The sequence below is a fragment of the Dromaius novaehollandiae genome, chromosome 15 (genome assembly GCF_036370855.1).
Source record: "Dromaius novaehollandiae isolate bDroNov1 chromosome 15, bDroNov1.hap1, whole genome shotgun sequence".
NCBI classification, from domain to species: Eukaryota; Metazoa; Chordata; class Aves; order Casuariiformes; family Dromaiidae; genus Dromaius; species Dromaius novaehollandiae.
Genome location: NC_088112.1, coordinates 5,099,502 through 5,115,096, shown reverse-complemented (window position 1 = coordinate 5,115,096; position 15,595 = coordinate 5,099,502). Strand labels below are relative to the sequence as shown.

The 15,595-nt window shown below is 38.2% G+C and overlaps 2 long non-coding RNA genes across 3 annotated transcripts in view; one reads left to right on the top strand and one right to left on the bottom strand.

Annotated features, from left to right (window-relative positions):
- LOC135330013 (uncharacterized) overlaps positions 1-925 on the bottom strand; it is a 73,140-nt gene extending 72,215 nt beyond the window's left edge. For both annotated transcript variants that reach the window (XR_010391720.1, XR_010391718.1), the window contains exon 1: positions 661-925. This is a non-coding gene — a long non-coding RNA (uncharacterized LOC135330013). The remainder of the gene's footprint in view (positions 1-660) is intronic.
- LOC112982221 (uncharacterized) overlaps positions 1-15,595 on the top strand; it is a 134,393-nt gene that overhangs the window by 1,857 nt on the left and 116,941 nt on the right. The window lies entirely within an intron of this gene.

The following is a 15,595-nucleotide window of genomic DNA, read 5'->3' as shown; positions in this document are numbered from 1 at the left end:
AAGTCTTTTCTCTCTCTGAAGTTTTGAAGGTGAACAAGCTTGGAGAAGCCTTAAAAAACAGAACTTCTGTGGCAATCCACAGAGTTGAAGAATTCAAATGTGGCTGTATTTATTAATTTATTTTTTCATTAACAGTCCTCTTTCTATAGAGGTAGGTATAAAGTTTGTGTCTTGCTCCAAAAAGCAGTGACACATGTATCAAAACAATACCACAAGATACATTTGTTTCATGTAAATAGAGATCAATGGACTTTGGTAGTTCATCTGATTTGGGTGGGGATATGAGGGAAACTGGTATGTGTGTGTATATTGGAAGTGACATGAAAATGTTTTGCGTGTGTCAAATTTTACCTACCTCCTCCCTCAACCTCTTTGAGTTCAGAGACCAGGAAATAATGTGTAGCTGTCATATTTATGAGTGCGAGCAGAACGGGCTATGTGTGAGGATTCACAGCTGCTATAATGTAGGTTTTTTTCTATTACAGGCCTAGCTATGGCTGATCGGGGTGGCAGGCTCCCTTCCTTTTCGTGCTGTTTGGTTCTCCTTTATTCAGGGAGATGGGATTTTATGACACATACAGTAAGTTTTTACTCCTGAGTTAGCAATGTGGCACGGCTTAGTTGTTTGAAGCAAAGAGAAAGAAGTCTAGAACTACTTACCAGTGTGGATGCAGTACCCACTTTTCAGTTCTCAGGGAGAATGCCCCAGCACTTCTGCTGTCACTAGCCAGAAGACTTCTAAGGCTTCCTTCCAATCCTGGAGCTCTGATCACTCTTCTGGTTCAGAGTCTCACTATGTGACAACTTAGAAAACAAATGTAAGTGGCAGTTTCTATCTGTCTGTCCATTTTTTATCGCAAATAAGTAAATTTCAAGAAGTGGGGGTGTTTCTTGCTGTTCCTTCCCTTTTTTTCCCCCAACTATTAGCTCTTCTTTCCTTTCCCTGAGTAAAGATAAGTTTAGGCAATTTGCCCCCCCCCCCCCCTTTACTCTTTTCTTCCCTCCCCTTTTTCTGTCCTCCATGGTAAATGCAGTGGTAAAGTCACACTCTAAAAGCAGCCCAACAAGCAGAAAACAAACTATTAAGACCAAGAAGTGAAAGCTGCAGTTTATGAGTTCTGGAAGAATGATAAAGGAGCCTGTAGTCTCATGCTTTTCATAGAGTGATTTTTGGACAAGGAAGAATGCAAAGGCGAAAGAAAGACTGAAACATCAGCTGGAAATAAGAAAGATTCAATACTGTGGCTTTAAAAGAAGTTTCTGTGTGTGAGACTTGAGATTTGCTATGAAATCCTTTCAGAAGTATTTGTTTTTAATTAGCAGGATGGTATCTTGGTAATGGCATTCTTGGAATTCTTCAGTGGCTGTGAAATGCCGAGGCCTTATTAGAGAGGAACTTAGAGAAAAAGTACCCACAGGAGATGAATATACTTTTCCAATTTCCCAAATTGAATGTTCCAAGCATACATGTTCATGGTTTTCAACTTTAAAATATATTGTTAATTGAAAGAACACAATGAATGTTTATGGAAATGCAGTGGCGCATTCAGGGGTGTAGCCCATCTTCTCCAGTTGTAGATATGCTGCAGCCAGCATTACTCTGAGCTTTGTTACATCAGTGCAACTCCCCAAACAAACTCTCCAGCTGATCTGAGAGTGCTTTTGCTCTTACTGTATTATCTTGGCTACAACTTCTTCATGCTTTTGTGAGTTTACCAAATAAATAACTAGAAGATACTTCTAAACCAGCATTAAAATTGCTGTGTGAGGAGAAGAAACACTGATTCACCTCAGGTTTTCAAATAATTTAGTTACCTTGCACTATTTGTATGCAGACATGGCCCCACTTTTCTTTCAGAGAAGGGAAACTGTTCTGTGTAAAGCAGAGGCATGATAATACAGAGTGTAAATACCTTACATGGTCTTTATTCATAAAATACATGTATAATCAGTTATACTGGTTTGGATTGACGGTCCATCTAGCTCAATATCCTGCCTCTAACAGTAGCCATAAATGGCCTAGGGAAGAGTAGAAAGTCGTCTGTCTCTTTACAGATCCTAAAGGAGAGCAGATTTAATATGCAAATTACAAAAAACCTTCTGATAGCCCTCCATAAAGCTGAAGCAACCACATGCTTAGCTGACTGCCGATTCCTGGTAATGCAAATATTGATATAATTCAAAACCACTGTCTTCTGGAATTAACAGATTAATTTGATTAAATGAATATGAAAGCATTTCATATAACGCCTACCAGTAACACATTTGGTATTTGCATATGGTTTGAATGAAGGTTGTCAGACATGCAAACTAGAAGTTGAGAAATGTTTCTCTCCGATAGAGATCTTGAAATATAAAAGGTAATAAATATAAACTAGGTCTTTGCTGACACCCAAACTGCATTTACACATTCCTCTGTTTAGCTTTTTTCCATCAGGCTTTCATAATCCCATCAGAAAACCTTTTTAGACAGCTCATACATAACTTCTATTATTACATTGCCTTAGTTCTCAGAAATAGAAACAAACATGTATCACGCATGAGATCTAGTCGTTATGTTATGTATACACTCAAAATACACACTGTAAACTGAATAAATAGCTCTATAACAAATGTTAAGGGGTCACAGATGTCACTGCAGTCTTAAAAGGGGTTATGTCTCCTTTTTATTTTAATAGATAAACAGTATATGTGAAGGCTTCTAATTTCAAGAGACTTAGAAAGAATTTAGTCTCACTGAATTCCAGTAAGAGATAACAGCCTAAATACTTAAAAATATCCATTTCACACAGTTATATTTTTCTCCTCCAGTGCTAGTTGTCACAATTGTACTGGAAGTCTCTTACTATAAAGAAGTTTTTTTTTTAATGTGTAGGGGTTGGAATCCTCTCCTAGAAAAAGACTTTTAAAAAATAATTTTGATACTTGAAAAAGTATGACTTTTTACTAGAGAAAGTAGTATTTTCATAGTATTAACAGACAAATAGAAAAGAAAACCAAAGGCTAATTGAACCTGTGTGCCTAAAAGCTTGCTCATGGCTCCCCTGCTGCATAGGTAGGTCTAATAAGCAATCTGCAGTCCTACTGCCACCCTCACCTCCACTATTTCCTGAAATGTTTGCAGTTACAAAAGCACTAGTGTCAAAAACTTATTAAAAGTCAATGATAAAGTTAAGCTGTGGGTTTGTTAGCATCCATATATGAGTTAGCATCCATTAACTAGAGGTACAAAACCAATTATTTCAACAGAAGGACTGTTCCTGTTTTATCCTTATAGTCAAATAAATCCTGTCCTTTTATATGCCTAAATTAGGCCAACCTGCACTGTAGCCAGTCTCTTTGTATTATGAGCTGGCCAAGGATGTAACTAATTTGCCTAGTTGGAATTTAGAAACATCAAAGTATTTAAAACTCATAGCAATTTGTGAAAACTATGCATCCTTACAGATCTCAAGAGTAAACAGAATACCTTTAATACCTGATTCTTGGTCTTTAACTGAAAATATAAAAAATATATAACGTTCTGAAATAGTCTAAGTTTTTGTGGACAAAATTTGAAACATATGCATATATACCTTCTTCAGAATAAAGAAATTTGGAGTTTTGAATGGAATAAGTTAATGCATTCGCTGCTAGTTTAAAAACATGCCCATCTAAAAGCTTAATACTTTGATCTCAGACTCCATTCTAATGAGACTTTGGCATGCATTAGCACATATTGTCAGAGTACTCCTCAAGAGAAGGGACTCTCTTATATAACTTCTTGGTATAACTACAATGTAAGAATAAAAGAAGAGCACTTGTTTTTTTTTCTACAAACTTAGGACTAAATTTACAAATGTTGGAGAGTGACAGTGCTTGTAAAGCATTAGCTCAGCAAAGCAAAGGAGCAATTACTTGAATGGCATAGGCCTTTTTCAGCATAGCATAAAATACTCTCCCACATTTAAATGAATAAAGCGTGTTTCAGAGCCTAAAGCAAACCCAGCACATTCATACTTTCAGCAAGTTACTCTCACAAGTGTACTGGGAAAGCTTCCTTTTGCTGATGCACTGACTTTTCACAAACTTCTTCACAGCCTCCTATGTTTATCTGGGGGATTTTGTTTTGTTTTTTACAGCTCTTCTGGCTTAGCAGATCTGTTTCCTGAAGGTCTCTAATTAGCCCAGTAATCCAGCTTCCCTGTCCTTTCCATCTCTCAGGGAATGAGTGCATTTCAAAGGCTGTTAGCCCCCTGTTTGCAGTCTTACGTGTCATCTCTGGCTTCATGTATCATAGTTGTGCTATCTGTTTTCAGGAACCTATGCTTTAGAAATATTGTGCTTTCATTAGAAAAATTCCACATAACCAGTAACTTTTGGTACAATTTGAGGCGGTAATGATAATGTCCAGGGAATGCTGAACAAATGCAGATTGGTATAGTGTCTTTCATATACAGAAAAGTATGTATTCTCCAGTAAAAGTAAAAATGCAATCTCAGAGAGGATTATGTATGGAGGAAGGACTGTATTTCACTCCACAGGATCCCCTGTTCTAAAATGATACTTTTTGAACACATGGCCATGACTACAAGAAATTTGAGTTAATTGCTGACTTATGTGCTAATTTCTCCAGTTCCATCCAAGGGATGATTGAGGTTGTGAGAAAAAAAAATCCAGCATAGGTATATATTTAGACTAAGTAAAAACGACGGAAGGAACTCCTCTGGTGTTTGGCTTACTAAATAGATTTCTAGGATGGATAACTCTGGAGTACTGCTTTTCTCCTGAAAATGCCACATACACAGTCCCATTCAGAAATTGTTTCAATTAACGAGCTTTCCTGAGATTTTTCGAATATCATCCTGTAAACATTTTATAAATATCTGTGAAGAATGACCCTTAGCTTAATAGAGATAACTCTTTTCTTTATAACCTTGCCATTTACCTTTAAACACGATTCAACCTCAGAGATTTTACAGAAGTCTTTTTTATGGCAAAGGCATAACAAAATCTGCCAAGTTGCATGACAGCAGCACCTGCTTTGACAATCAAAATGGGTGTGGTGAAGCTGCCAGAGAGAAAGCATATCCTGAATAAATTCTGATATAAAACACATAGTCTTGATCTGCCTTTGATTTTAGGGTTTTTCATATTTTATTGGATTCTATCTAATGCTGCAGAAGCCAAACTGAATCCAAGTTTACATAACAGCTGGGTTGTGTTCCTAGGCATCCTCCACAAATCAAGTCTGTTCTGGACACTTGTCTTATCTTGTCATCTAATTTTCTTGTAAATTCTGAGAGCAAAAGTTACCGATCAAGAAGATTAAAGAGCTATTAAATGTTGAGAAAGTAACGTTCATCCTAACATGCAATGGCTTGCAATTGTCCACCTGGCCAGTAGCACTTGAACTACTTTTCCCTTCACCAAGATTCAAAACCATAATTAAGCTGCTGACAACGCTCCTCTCACATGCAATTTTTGCTTTTGGATTGTTGCCTTAATAGCGCTTTGGGATTCAACACGATATGTTGTTTGAAGATCTTAAACTTTTTTTTCCTTGACTGTTAATACAGTCTAATAGTATCTGAGTTTTGCACTGAAACAGAAAGCTTGACGATTACATCCCAAATCCATGGGAATCAGTAGAATTTTTCATAAAGGCATCACTGGTTGCAGGACTGGTCATTGTAACTGATTTAACATCTCCCTCAGACTTTGCAGCAGAGGTCAAAACTTAATGTCAGCTGCTCATTCCGTCCAAAGGGATCTTTTCGCCAATCATTTTTACAGTGCTTGTCTGGCAAAACAAGACCTAGAAATCTATGATGAAGCTATTTGTTCAAACTACTTTTAGCTGGTGTTCAGTATTCCAGAAATGAAGCTGGTTCTTTATATATTTTTGCAAGCAATGCCTGGGTAATCTTAAAGTTCAGTGAGGCCTGGTTTTCCAGCAGTACGTTCTGTATCTTTTTATTTTAAGGAGGACAAACTGCAGAATCTTCTTTATTAGGAGAGAAATTGTGCTCCTCGTGGAAGAGCAACCATTGTTAATATGAGTTTGAGAATTGTATTGTCCAAGCCAGTGTTTAAAACCCTTAAGAGTATTGCTTTACTGTTATATGTTAATTTTCATAACTTTTTATGATACCTCAAGGGCTTGATCCTCCAGCCCTTGCTCAGCGGAGCAATCTCACCAAAAAGAGAGATCTCCCTGACTTCAGTGGGATCTCCATAGTGAGTAAGACAGGTCCTATGTCACAGTAATATGTTGGGAAAAAAATGCCTCTTGAAAGATGCATGATTTTCTGCAACTTCTTTATAAAAAGAAGAGATAAACAATACGTCTATTTTATTAATATATTTATTTTGTTTTTGTGTATCATGTTGATGTCATGCAAGAATGCACAGAATGCAAGGCACACATTATTATATAGTCTCTGCACCAATACTAACATCACTACGTATCATGTTAAAATAAAGTAGCTGACTGCTGACTCCAAGCAAGTCAAAGATTGTTGCAGGGAAGGGGACTTATGGGAATTACTGGAGTTTGGTTTTTTGTTTAGAGGTGATGATAATTGTTTAATAACTGCCTAAGTGACAGTGCCATTTGAGTTATGCAGCTTGTGAGCCATGGCACCTGAAAGGCAGTGCCACTGATGCAAACACACACAATTGATGTAAGTAGTAAATATAGCACGTATAGGGTATTTATGATAGTATTAATAATTATTAATACACTGCATTGTGCTTTTCTCAGAGGGGAAAACATCTGTACTTTTTCGTTGCACCAGTAGCAAGGCTGTATTAGGTCTTTGTCAGTGAAACCGAAGACAGCTTTTCCAGAAAATAGGCTATATGGATTCTTCAGTTTTCTTGTGTGTGTAACAGTTCCTGACATTTTGCTAGGGAGTGATGACTCAAGGAGCAGACCATCTAAAAACTTGGCATCCAGAAGGAACGATGTGTGTTTGCAGTCTCAGCTTTGAGTAGGGTTTGCTGCTGATTACATCACCCCTTTGGCAAATTCCAGAAGGCAGAGTATGGCTGTGGAGCAGGTGAAGAGGATGATCTCTTTTCCTGCCTAATTAATAAAGTTCTTGCTAAGCTTACTGTAGGAGAGAAGGAGCTGTAGGGAAAGAAAGCTTTCCTTAATCAGTAATTAAGAGCTCAGTAATTAAACCCAAATTTTCAGATTTGCTTGTCTAATCTTCTGGTGTGCAGTAGTAAGAAAGTCTGGGAGATCAGGACACATTTGAGAAACCAGAAGGGGGCTTGGGCATCAGCAGATAAATCAGAAAATTTGAATTCTCTTCCCTAACTTAGTAGGTGATTTTTTTTTTCTGCGAGGCACTTCATGTCTCTGTTTTCTCACATCAGTCTGTTCAGAGCTAAGCGTGCTTTTCACTGTCTGTTTGCATAGTGTCTGTCATAACAGGAGCCTGGTATACTTCATGGATAGCAAGTCCTGCCACAATATATGCAACATAAATGAATGAACACAGAATGAATCAGGCCCAGCCTTTGGGCACCAAAGTGTGAAGTCAGATTGTTTGGACTCCTGTGTGCACATTCTTTGGAATTAGGTTTCAGGATGAATGAATCTGTTATCTCTCACAGCTTTTTAGACCTTATTTACCTATGGAACTTTCCAGTATCCTCTGAGACTTGCAGGATGTTGTACATTAAGATGAAATATTTTTCTGTAAATACTTGTGCAGGCAGCATATGTTTTGTAGTGTATGTTGAATATTGCTATAATTAAGTTGAAATGAGGAACAGGCACGCGGCACCATGTTGTTATTTGCTGTGAAGTGATTTAACAAATGTTTGAACAGCTGTTGCTGAGTAGACCCTGTTGATACAAGTGGTGTAATCATGAGAGTTGGTGCTTTGCTTGTTTAAGTAGAAGAGATAAATAATTCCCTGTATGGGTAAAAGACGCTATATAAATGTATAAAGAGTTAATGTAATTTATGACCATGTCTGACAAATCCAGCTTTGCTTCTGCAGTGAGTTTTATTAAAGATGTATATTTTTTGATGCTCCAGAACAGATCACAGGGTTTTGGCTAACCCAGCAGTCAAGGCAGGAAAACTGCCCTGGAGAACAATCAGGACAGCTGCTGGTCTTAGTATTAAGTCCTTCATTTGGGATTACTTACCTAAATTCTTTTACTTTCGAAAATGGACTATCTGTGAACCATAATTCTAGGTGGACCAAAAAGGTGACTGTCAAAATGATTGATGATTCATAGCAGAAAACCAAAGCTTTTGTCACATCATCTGCTGTGGAAAGGTGGTGCTGTTTTGCATTAGTGTTAGCTTGCCAATGTGTTCTTAGTAGTAACATGGTAGGGGAAAGAAATAATACCGTATGTACAGTAGTGAATGGTATGAAATGAATATCTAGCATTCCTGGCATACCTCTGACTCACCAAACAGCAAAAGAAAATGAGGGTAAAGAATTTTAGATTTTTTACTCCTAAAAATGGAAACCAGATATCAGATACCAAACACCACGCTTGAACTTCCTGCTTGTGGTCTGACTTTTGATAAGAACAGATTTGCAGGGACAGATATAACAGTGGGCAGCCACTGTGCCAGCAGGCAGACAGTAACAGTGGGGCCTGGATTTTTTAGCTAACACCAAAATGCACCAAATAAGGTCCTGAATTTTAGGACTGTGATGAAGTTTTTTGAAAGTCTGAATGCTAGTTTTAGTGCCTGAGTTGATCCTCTCTGAGTGTCTTACTGCCAGGACTCAGGTTTGCCAGAGAAGACTCAAAAGATTGCAGTGGTGGCAAGCATGGTAAGTTGCTTGAAAAAAGTGTACATTTGGAATCAGCAAACCTGAAAGTCTTGGAGGTAATAGGGAGAGTGGTAATACAGTATGTTCTTTTGCACTACTATTCTCAGCAGGAAAGGCAACTGTAGAAAAGTCTTAGGAAATGAACTGCTTTCTTCTGTGCCTCATAGGAGTGAGAGTTGAGGTGTGAGGTGTGCTAGCGTTTACGGTGTACTTTTTTGGATCATAAAGGAATTTAAATCTGCAGTGAAACATTTATTTTTGTTTGCAGTGTACTACACTGCATTGTCTTGGCCCCTGACCAGTTCTTCAGGCTTTTTATGAAGAAGAAAACACTTAGTGGAACATAAAAAGGACATTCTTACATTAAGGAAAATGACGTAGTGAGGTATGCTTACTGCCAGACAGATCTCAAAAGAAAGCAATCCTTTCCAGCAGAGTAAAAAGTTACTAAGATGCCTTTATGGCAAGGAATTCTGTGTAACTGTAAAACATACAATAAAGTTTATATTGCTGCTGCAATTACTGAGACATGGTATTTAGATAAAATGGCACCACATTTATGAGTGACACTGTGATATGAATTATTGACCAAAAGGAAGGGTTTAACTGGATTTTATTTCTTCTGAACGGTAAAAGCTGCCAGCTTGTTTACTGATAGGTGCCAGCGTATTCCAGGTAGCTGGTTGCTCAAAGATGAGACAGCGGCTGTAGGTGTAGATGCTTTGTGCTGCAGTTCAACTAGTGGTATGCCCTGAGTCTTCATAGTTATTCTGCCTTTGGGGCACTGTGTATGTTGTATTTATCGTGCTTAAAAAAAAGCCTAGAAAGAGACATAGTCAAGGAATCCCCATGCAACGTGTAAGGCATAATGACAATGTCATGAAGGCAGGCCCATGATGGATGTCAAGGTGGGCTTGAATATAGTGAGTGAGGAAGCTTGTGCTGCAAATCTCTTGTGGGTATCCCACTTAGCTAGCCTAGAAATGTGTATATGTGCTCTTTTGTCCCTTTTTTCTGCAGCATAATTAAATTCCAAGTTGGAAATGTAGTGAGATTTGTTCTAATGACTTTGACCATTGGCATTTTTAATCTGTGTTAAAGATTTCTGCAATTTTCTTTTAATGTTCCTAGTACAACCTCTTCTACTTCACCTTTTGTCTTGATGACTATGTTTAAAATTATAATTTGTTTTAATTAACACTTGGCCTCTCTAATGAGCCACTGAAATTGATCACCTAGACAACCAGTGGGGAAATCACTAATATTAAGGTAACTGATGATGCACATGTCTTGATGAACTTTAATGGTAGTTGTTTCAATAATTCTTTCACTGATAGATAAAAGCTGGCCTGCAGATAATGGATCTCTCTTCAGGAAGAGATGAGAAGTAAAAGACTGAAAAAAAAGCAGTTGTCTTACTCATGCTAATTTAGGCCTTAATTAATACGAGACTTGCACTTTATGTATTTAATATTTCAGTTAACTTTGAGTATTAAGTAAAATCTGAGACATCACAGAGGTACAGATTCAATTCAGTGTTTCCTGTAAGAAATGGTAAAAAGCTTTCTGGGAAAAAAAGGCATTGTGAAGAAAACAAATATTGTGAGAAATAGGCTCTTACATCTACCTCTTTCACAAATTTACAGTTTCTTAAGGGAAAGAAGGATCGCATTTGCAGATAAAGTACCCAAGGCCATCTATTTAGAGCAACTGAGGACATGACTCAGAAGTCCAATGGAGACTGTGTCTCTTCTGCTGATTCCACCTTCTAAGTCATCTGTCTCAGCTGCTATCCTATAAAGTATGCTTGTGATCCTGAGGCTTATTGTACTGAATCTCCCTGGCAGGATTAGGGCAAGCTCAAGGCTATTTTCTTTAAAATCAAACAAGTGAACAGGCCTTTCATTACAGTGAAACATGAAGTCTTTATAGATTCAAAAAGAAGAAAGTCATAATCTTGTGTGACTCTGCACCCAGGTGTGCCTAAATACCTTGGAAAATATCAGTATTTCTGCTCCATAAATAGTAACAATATTTGCTCAGCTAGTTTTTATGCTTTTCAAAGCTTTATTTTCAAACCAAGCAAAAGAATCTTCACATCCTTATCTCACTTTCCTGCACAAAATGTAATGAATGTTTAACTGTGATCTATAAACTCATGGGATACCTGAATGATCAAACGTAACAGATTCCATCCAGAAATCTTGCTTTAACCTCAGTGAAAACGCAGCCTTATTCTGTAATTATAGAATAGGTTTACAGATAGTTAATGATGCCCTAGAGAAGTGTAGCCATTATCTCCTGAAAACAAAAGCAGTTATTTTTGTATGTAATGAATAGTTCCTTAGAGTGAGAACTACACTGTGGCTTGAGTTCTGCTATTCACTGAAAACCTCATTTATTGCTCATGCGCAAACACCCACTTCTTTGTTTTGTTTCTTTTTCACCCAGGCAAAACAGCTGTCTCCCAAACATCAACCTCATATAAGATACTTTCCACATATGACATTAAAAGATGATAGTTAGTATGTTATTGCTCAAATCACTGTAGGTATATCGTGACTCAGCTCTTAGTACAAAAGTCATGGTCTATAAAGAATTTTGTGCCTAAAGAACGGTAGAATCCAATCACAAGTGTCCCAGCTTAGAGATCTCTTGCCTAAGTTTCATTTTGGATGCCTTGACTAACCAGTATGTTATATCTGAGCATGCATATGAAAATGAGTTTTTTGCTGTGGGAATGCCAGAAAGAAGCAGACCTGCTTTTGTCACTTGCCTCTACACTAAGGACCAGACCATGTTTAGGATTCCTGCTGTACAGGAATGTGTACTCAGAGGGTCTCTGTTGCTTTCAAAAGCATTGTAATCTGGAGGTAACAAGCCTAAGTGAAAGGGCAACATATACTGACCCAAAGGAGAAGAGTGCATTATAGATGTCTGAAGAACAGTGTGAAATAAAAAGGAACATGAGTTTAAAAACAGCTTGCTTTTCCAGCCTTGTCAAAATGTACCAAGCAATTCAGTTAGGATTTTTAAAATGCAGGGCAAATCTGAGAGCTGAGCTATTTTAACAACAGTGGTCCAAAAGCTTAAAAAAAAAAAAAAAGAAAACCACAGAAAGGAAGAAGAAATGATGGCAGAACAGTATGCTGTTATTCTTGAAGTGCTTACAATAACCTTCTTCAAGAAGGACAATTAAGACACTGAATTTATGGCTGAATTAAGCAGGTACTTTGTTCTAGAGATCTTGGTATTTGATGGTACATTAGCCAGAAACATCAGATAAGGAAAGAAATGAGGAAATGTGTGAATCTCAGCATTACCTTCAGATTTGAAAGACTGTATAACTTTTATGAGGCTTAATAATAACCAGCAAAAAATATGAATTGGAAAGTGCTGGAAAAGAACCCTAATTCATACATCTTTTAATCTCTGTCTACCTATTTAGAGGGCCCTCTGTACCACTACAGTTGAATATCTCAGATCATTAATTGATTTTATCATCTCAACGCTCCTGTGAAGTAAGGAAATACTATCTCCATTTTGCAAATGATGAACTAATAAAATGTGTGAGTTAAATATCTAAAGTCACAAAATCTAGGGTTGAGCCAACAATCAGTCCAGGTACTCTTGAGTCCATGTTGCATTAAGAGGACATGCCTTGCAGGACATATCCTGCACTTGTATTGTTTTTTGGCACCTAAACTTCCATTTATGCTTGGTCATCTCTTCAGCAGAAAGGCAGCTTGACCACTGCCTGTGCAGTGCTTTTCCCTTCCCTGGAAATACCTTTCATATTGCCTGTATTTGGAGACAAAATCATTTGGATAAGGCTGTTTCCCTAGCAGAGACAAGATATATTATGTGCTGCAGTTTGTGCACTTAGTCCAGCTGCCTTTGAACTAGCTAGTTCCAACACTCTTGGCAAAGTAGACACAGCACAGTGGAGTACCAAACAGCTGGAGACTGCTGTCAAATACACCACTGGTAGTACCTGTGTTGTCCTGGATTCATCTAGATGAGCTGCAGTTACTGTACCCTATATGCACCCACAAATCCTTTTTAGTGAGGGAGCTGAGACTGCAAATAATCAGGCTTAGATGCCATATCAGCTGTGCAGGAAAGCAGTAGGGAAGGTCTGTGCAGTGACTGAGCAGCTGCACAGCTGTGATGTTAGCAGAGGATGTCATTAGTTTAATTCTCTACCCTTATATGCACTTCAGCTGCCATACAAAGAGCAATACTGCTTTACATCACTCTGCACCAACTGCTGCCTGATTCCCTGGCACATTTTTCCCCCAGCAAATACTGCAGTTCAGAGGGCTTCTCCAGCACAGCCAGCTGCTATCTATCTTGGTCTCTAATCTGTGCTAGAAGGCGGGCCCACTTTCCAGGCAATGTTTACTGAAAACACAGGAGTGTGCCTGGCTCCCTTAACCATGTCTCCTTCTTCCCGCCCACTCCCTGGCAGACAGCATGGCCATGCAGGTCAGGCTGCAGGGCTGACTCTCCTCCTGCCTTTGAGAGAGCAGCAGCCCGTAAGTCTGTTAACCCTGAGAGGTTCATGGTTGCTCCCTCTGAGGTTCAGAGAGTTCGTTGCACTTACAGCTGGTGTTACAAAGTGGTCGGTAGTAAAGCAGACAGTAACATGATTGAAATCCTCAGTGCAGATGAAGCTGATGCACTAAAAAAAAAAAAGATTTGGGATAGGAAGAGCACAGTGTAAGATCAAGGCTTTGGCTGAGATCACTAATTTGAAAATGACATTTCTAAAAAAAGGAGCAGGAAGGAGATTATGAAAAGGATCAGATACAAATAGCAAGGGGTAATTATGAGATTGTTGTCACTAACATGTGGCACTGAAGAGCTGAAAGGGAGAAATCCAACCTTGCTATGGTGCTCTGCACTAGGAAATGATCAAACCTTTATTGAAAAATTACATTTGAAATGGTAACTTTCTTGTATTTGCTGCTGTAGATTAATCATAGCTAAAGCCCACGTATTGTCACAGTTACACCTATGCATTTCTGTAGGGATGCACTAAGATTTGGGAAGTAGAAACCACCTAGGTGCTGCCTTCATCAATATTTTTGTCTGTAATTCCTGATAACTCGGATTGTGGCAAGATAATTAGGGACTTTGCTTGACTAAAATCTTTCTAGACTTCTTTGCAGCTTGTTTGGGACTAGTCCACCTCCTACTACTCTCCTTAACTTGACAGGTAATCTGTCTTATTCCAGAGGCAGGAAGAGCTATGTTCCTTACTTTTTCCTTATCACATGGTCAGACCATCTGTGCCTGTGCAGGATGATTGACCTGTACACATGTAACTGGTCTGATGGTATTATTTCACCTAAAGAATAAAATGTCTAGACGTTATTGCACTCCTATTACTGAAATGATTAGATCTTGAAGAGGATGTTGAGCAAAAACTCATTTAACATTCTTGTCAAATTTGATAACCCCTGCTCCTCCTACTAGTCTGTTCTGTATCTTCTTTCTCTGGTTTACAGCATACTGGATTGATATAGAGTCAGACCTACACCTTACTTTAGTCTGAAAAAGCCTGCAGTATGATAAACAAACCAAGCTACAAACTGCCCCACATCTCTGAAAATCAATTGACTGATTAAATGGTCCAGTTTTGGATTTGGTATTCTGATGATTTGGCTCAGTTGGACCTTACTGTCTGTGGAAGACTTGGAAATGAAAATATATAAATCTATAAATATATAAATATATAAAATTTAGAAAGCCATTTGTGATTTGGCTTTCTACTGCATTCAAATTCAGGATTATGTTATTTGTCTTTCAAAAAACCTCAAAAGCAAAACACTTGGATTTAATATGCTTTTCCAAGAAATTTATTTACTCTTTAGAAAAGTCTCTGTTCAAAACTGGAAATTTCAGGTGCCTTTTCAGGAAAAGAGGTTATCTTCCACTTAACCTTCAGTATTTGTCATTCAGTGCAGCATGAATCATAGGGTTTGCCCTTGCCGTAACATGATGAAATTACAACAAAATACTGAGTGAAATTAAAAGCAGTTTGTGATATAGGTTTGAAGTTTTCTGAGGCATTAGAAATGTTAAATATTTTGTCAGTGTTTGCTCTTTAGGGATCACGGCATGTTCTGAAACTTTCCTGAAATACTAAGGTCTGTGGAGCACTGTAAGGTCCCTGTAAGTTGTGTTCACCCCCAGCACCCCCAGTCCTCGTTGCTTGCTCACTGCAGACCTGGTGAAGATGCAATAGCAAGGTGTGCCCAGTGCTGAGAGCCTGAAGTTATCAGGCCATGCCTTGCTCTGTGACTCTTGGGAATCCAGCGAAGCCCTGCCTCTGTCCCCCTGCACTTAGTAACAACTTCCCCTAACTAATGGGGCAGGAGCTGTATTTTTTTTTACTTTGCTGAGATCAGTTTTGCTATTAAGAAGATAAGTATTACTCACCTGAGTGGGGTTCCTAAACCAAAGTCACATGATGCAGAGGCATTGCATGTGCAATATTTTGCCGTGCAGGAAGGTGAGGAACAATTAAAGATTTTCATTTCAGTTTCCTTGTCTGAAAAGTGCATTAGATTGAGGATGTTCAGATCCTTCTTGTATTGGTATTATATTCTGTAGTTTGTGTTTTCCACTCAGATATGCAGATGTCCCAAGGAGAGAGTGCAATTATTTTAGAGGGATGAAAAATATGGATGAATTGGATTTATACCTTGGCTGTCCAAAAAGGTACTTTAAAAAAAAATTAAATTGTGAAAAATGTCAACAATAGACTCCTTGCTCTGGTATTCAGAGGTAA